Here is a 6,097-nt window from a genome sequence, read left to right on the forward strand (position 1 = left end):
GAAGTAAATGGAAGGATTTGTTTCCATGTTTTTTAGCGTTTCCAAGGAACGCTATATAGAAAAGTGCGATTTTTTTTCCAGTTAGATAAAAATTGCGCTCGCAATCTTGAAAGCAATTGCACAATGTCCTTCGCCGACACTTCCGGCGACCTTCCGTCGGTGTTTCCGGTTCGTATCCGCCTCCGGTTTAGAGAACCGGAAGTCACGCTGTTCGCGAAAGCTGTTCGCAAGCCAGGGACCACGCAAATGGAAGCGTATATATACAAGCATATTCAACCTCCGCTTTTGCGCTTCCATATGTTATCTATTTACGTAGAAATCATATTTCCACCAACTTATTTGCTGGACAACGCGAATTACACTCAATCGTAAAATGTTATAATCATCGTCTTTAACGAGTAATGACAAAATTTACCATCTGAATTTATCCATTATCCATTATCCTCGATTTTTTTTTTTTTCTTATCCAAGAAAATATAACGGATTCAATCGATCGTTATTATATCTAATAAATATATTTTGTCAGTAAGTTACATTCTTCAACGAGTTGAAAAAATTAATTGTAAAAATTTACACGATAATCTCGTCATCGAGAAATCCTAGTTTCGGATGAATCGATAGGTTCATCTAACGTGTAAGCGTTAAATCGAGCGTTGGGACGTAATTTGAATCGGTTGGTGGGAGCACGTAGGAGAGAGCACGTATCGTTGACATATCCGCACACCGGCGCGCAGACATCTCGTCGATACGTGGCCGAGCAGAGAGCATCGGGACGTTCTATATTTACCAGCGGTTCACTTATCAGCCGTTTATCAGCGAGACAGCCGGAGGAGGCGACTCTTCTCTACGCTATGGCAAACACACCGCCCTCCGCTTTCTCTCTTCACCTCCTCCACCTTTCCTGTCCGTGTATTTTTATTCCTCTTGCGGCTCTCTTACGTAACCTCGAATCTCTATGTATTACACGCGACGGTGTGCACCTCTTTTCTCCTTTCGTTTCTTTCTTTCTTTTTTTTTTCTTTCTTTCTTTCTTTCTTTCTTTCTTTTCTCTATCTAAGAAGAAGAAGAGGATTTCGTTTTAAGATATCGATGAGATTTTTGTCATTGAAGTAGAAATTTTGCGGGAAGAAATTTATATGGCTTTGAATTAATTTGAATCGTAGGAAATTCTAGGAAGGAAGTTTTAATGGATACCATTGCTGTTATTTGCTCTTCTTTTTAGAGTTAGAGTAGGCAAACGTTTGAAATTGTCGTTTCGAGAAGAATTTCTTTATTTTTAGCGTGGAAATACTTTGGAAATTCTAGAATAACATAATTTTTCCAAAAAAATCGTTGCTTTATTCTCATTTAAAATAATATTCATACTTTTGATCGTTCTATCGTTTTTCAAAATTTCGAAAAAAATCTGTTTAATTATTAAATGATCAAATTTATCAAAGAAGAGAAAACTTGAGAATCATTACATATATATATATATATATAGTTTTTTTATCTCTAATGGTTGAGAAAAATACGGAGGATTTGCGAAAAAAGCGAAGTTATCGTTGAAAAAAGGCAAAAAGACGTATATGTGGCGTTGATGTAGGTCGTCGGTGCGTAATCAGTCAGTCGCTTCGCTTATCAGAAACGCTATCGGCATATCATCTGTTCGGGCCATGCCTGACCCACATCAGCCTGTGTCCAATCGAAATCGCGAGCTCTGTTTCGAATTTTCACGATGATTCACCGTTTAATGCGCGCTTCTCTGCAATTTTTTTTATTTATCTTGCTCGATTGATAAAAACCAATCGGTTGAAAACTAAATGGAAAATTTTCACGAAATAATTGTGCGAGAACAATTTTTGTTTCGATCACGAGTTTAAAAAAAAAAAAAGAAAAATTTATCATAATCACGAGTCGAAATAATTTGTTATCTGAAATCTGAATTAGATTAAAATTCAACTTTCTTTTGAAAAATAGAATTTTTATCTCTAATTTGTTTTCTATAAATTATTTATTCTTATTTTTGATATCGTTTGAGAGAAATTTGCACAGAAATTTTCACAGAGATTTCGAAGCATCGTAGGTTTCTCGTCAAATTGGCACCACGAATCGTATCGTTGTCGAGATCGTTCCCTGGAAAATTAAACGATCTCACGTATTTCGATATATTTTCGTCACATCTCATCGATTCATTTCTTCTTACACGAAAACAAAAATGCTCTGTTTCCGGAAATGCGATAATAGCGTTCGATTGCAAACTCGTATCGTCGCAAGAAATAATCGCAATTTATCTGAATTTTAATCGAAATTAATACGCGGAAAAATTTCCAATAGCTTACGTGTCTTAAAAAAAAAAAAAAAACTAGATTGATATTTTACTTCTTTCTATTATTTCTAATTATTTATTAAATTCAAATTTATTTGTATCCGATCGTAGGATTCACGAACAACGACGAAAACAGGTGTTCGTTGGATCAGTCGAAGTCGATGACCAACTCGAGGTTCGCGAATTTAGGTCGCATGATATCGGGCTGGTTCGAGGTGCGGGCGCCAGGACGTACTTTACTTTACCTTATCGTGATCCGTGTTATCACGGTCAGATAAGGGTACCTCGTGCTCGCAACTCTGCCCAGGTAACCGATTACAAACCGTCCGTATGTAGTTTGCAATTTTCATCAAGCTGTAATTTCGATTGTACCGATCTCGTCCACGTATACGATCTTTCTTGAGTTAATATTTTTTTTTTTTTAATCACGAGTGAAAGAAGGAAAAGAAAAGAAGAGAATTTATTAAGAATAAGAAAGTCGAAGAAAAGAGAATCGAGCGAAGGAAAGGTGGATTTTATTTATGATGGGAATAAATATTCGATTGGAAAGAATTTTTCTGGTATTTTATCGGCGATGACGGTTGTAAGTGAAACGATTGCTTCTGGGATCTGGGATTATTATATTTTTTGTTTCTTTTGACCGCCATTTTGACCGATGCAAATAAGCTCTTTTCTCTTTATGGTCTTTTTACGATAGATACGTGTAAGGATTTTAAATTTTTTGTTTAAGAAATATTAAGAAGCACATTGTCTTGTTAAAAATCATAATTATATTGAGTATGGATGGTATATTTTTAATACGTGTTTCGTTTACGTTCATCCAGTTATTTATGAGCGATTTTGATCGAAGAGAAAAATTTTTGATAAAGTTTTATAAAATCGCGCTTTTAATAATAAAGTTGACCCTGTGACGCCATCTACCAGGCCAGGCAGAATCACTCGTATTCCCAATTTGATCGATAGATGGCGCCACAGTTTCATTTGGCGGTCGTTGAAAAATCGACTGGTGGCGTATATTCTGCAAAAAGTGCGAAAAAGTCTTGAACAATTAACGACAGCCTGTTGCAAGTGTTCATTAATCATCTGTCAACAATATTCTACAACGAAACGAGGTAGGATATTCGTGTAATTAATTTGCATACAGTATTTAGCGAAGATCATTAACCTCGATATATCCATGTCCCTGATATGAAATTTTCTAACCTATGCAAATTAACCTGCGCTATATTACACATAGACAAAAACGTGTATTTTAATAAGTTGATATAACGAATAATGAACAAAGAAACGATTGAAAGAATAATTTCATTTATTATTATATTGTAAATTACGTTAATTATTATTTTTTTTACCGATTATTTTTAACATTTCACAATTATAAATTTAGATTTGAAACGTTTTAAAAACGTTAATCTAATGATGGCGTATTACATTTCTTTTGTAAAATTTACTTTCATTTATTAAACTAGCGCTTTCTAAGCGGAATTCAATTCGATTTCAATTTCTAACGTTAAAAAGATGGAACGTTAGACGGTTAAAACCGGGAAGAGGCGTCCTCGGTTTACGAGGACACGAGAACGCTAGGAAGGAATGACGTTTACTTGGCGCACTCGTTCGACCAGTTTTTACTGTCCGTGTTAGTCCCCTTTCGCAGATTCAACGGCAATTTATAAGTATATAGTTGCCAAGCTATAGAAAATCGATTTTTAAACAAGTAAAATTGTATGTATTATAAAAAAATTGTATGTATCTAATCTCTATATATCTAAAGATAAGTGGAAACATTTTTTTTTATTATTTTTCTTGAAAAATCTTAATGGTGCATAATGGTGCATATAAAAAAATTTAATATATATCCATATTCAGTTATAATTTTTTGATTTTATTTTATATTTAATATTATTTGATTTTATATTATGCAATTGACAGGCTAAAAATGACATGTATGATTATATATGCATTTAATATGATTATTATATATATATAGTTATATTATAGTATAATTTGATATACATAATAATTTGTCTAAAATAGATTATTAAATTGACATTTAATTCAGATTAAATATAGTAAGCATATTAGTCATTGTAACGAAACATAATAAACATAATGTATAAAATTCACAATTAAATAATTAATATTAATTATTCTGTTATTTTATTGTGAATTGTAATATCAAACATACTTAAATTATGACTAATATTAGATATACTATAAATATATATAGACTTTTAAACAATATAATATTAATATTCATAGATAGTTTTTTATGCCATTGCTGTTAATGTTGACGTTGTCTAATATTCTTATCGTTATAATGCTTATTTCAATATCTAACATGACACTGTTATTTAATATTCCAATATTTTGATAACGTAGCCTGCTATTATGAAGATAATAGCTTTAAGTGATACATGGTACTGTGTAAACAGTAAATAGTAATCTAATATAGTGTACGGTTGAAATATATGCACATTGGTACACTTATTCTAGCAGATATTCACTGAATATGTTGAGAAGATAAAACTGAAAATAAAATGATTATATTAAAAATATATATTAAGAAATTTGATAAATTTTAAAATTGATACAGTATTACAAAAAATTGCTGATATAAAAATGAAATATAAAATTTGATGATAAAATGTTTTATTGAGAAATATATATAGCTAGTAAACAATAATTTTTACACTTCCATTTTAATAGAATAATAAAACAATAATAAATAGAACATATAATAGACATTTTTTTTTATAAATAGGTTAGAATTTAATTAAATATAGATTAAAATTATTTAGATACATATTAGATAATTAAATGGAAAGTGCCATACTAATGTACTATATTAAATATAAATATATATTATTCATTTGATTAAAATAAAATTTAGTAATAAATTTTAAATAGCATTTAGTCATTTTAACTTTAACGCTAGTTAGTTTTACCAATAGTTAGTTTCACGATTAGATGGACTAAAATTAGATTTCTGAAAAGTATTTCGAGGAAACAAACATTCATCATAACTCGAAAGAATGTAACAAAATATAAAGTTAACAGAAACAATTTTACTTTTCCGTGATGGAAATCGAAGAAAGGAAATGAAAGAACCGATCGACGCATTGTCTGAGAATCTATAAAAGGCGTACTTTTCCTCTCGACTGGCATAAAACTTGGAAAGTATGTTAATGCCAACCTTTAGTCGACGAAGAATATTTTCCATCGAGAAATCATGATTTTCCATTATTCCTATAGGAATAGAAGAATTTATAATCAATTTCGATCGAATAAACGGCAATACGATTTTTCGAATATTCTTTTCTTTTTTTTTTTTAACTTAAAAATATTTATTATTAAAAAGAAAAATAACCAGATTTCGAAAAGAATATATCAGATTTATGATTGTCAATATTTAACATCTCATTATTTAAAAATGTATAGAAGAGAAAAACATTTTAAAATGCGAATATTCCGTTCTAACAAATTCCGTCATAAATTAACACGTAAATAAATACTCACATTTATTAAACAAAGAATAACGAAACGAGGAAGTATGGCTAAAGAATGCACCGATGACAAATAAATCAGTATGCTAATGAAGGAATTCCATTCTTCTGCAATCACTGTGATTAACAAACCTTATGAACATGCAGGTTGCATAATATTATATGTGTAAAAATACAATCAGCTGATGATAAATATATTGAATTCGCAACAAGTTTTCTTTTTATATTTTGGCATCACTTGCCGTAACCATTTGTTGCGCGGTTAAAAAAAAAAAAAAAAAAAAAA

General features: G+C 30.8%; 1 long non-coding RNA gene across 1 annotated transcript in view; it reads left to right on the plus strand.

The window, feature by feature from the left end:
- The first annotated feature begins 3,084 nt into the window (after positions 1-3,084).
- Positions 3,085-6,097, plus strand: part of LOC116186900 — a 17,871-nt gene continuing 14,858 nt past the window's right edge. Inside the window, exon 1 of the long non-coding RNA XR_004151945.1 lies at positions 3,085-3,420. This is a non-coding gene — a long non-coding RNA (uncharacterized LOC116186900). The remainder of the gene's footprint in view (positions 3,421-6,097) is intronic.

This window comes from Apis dorsata, unplaced genomic scaffold (genome assembly GCF_000469605.1).
Source record: "Apis dorsata unplaced genomic scaffold, Apis dorsata 1.3 scaffold_73, whole genome shotgun sequence".
In the NCBI taxonomy this organism is placed as follows: domain Eukaryota; kingdom Metazoa; phylum Arthropoda; class Insecta; order Hymenoptera; family Apidae; genus Apis; species Apis dorsata.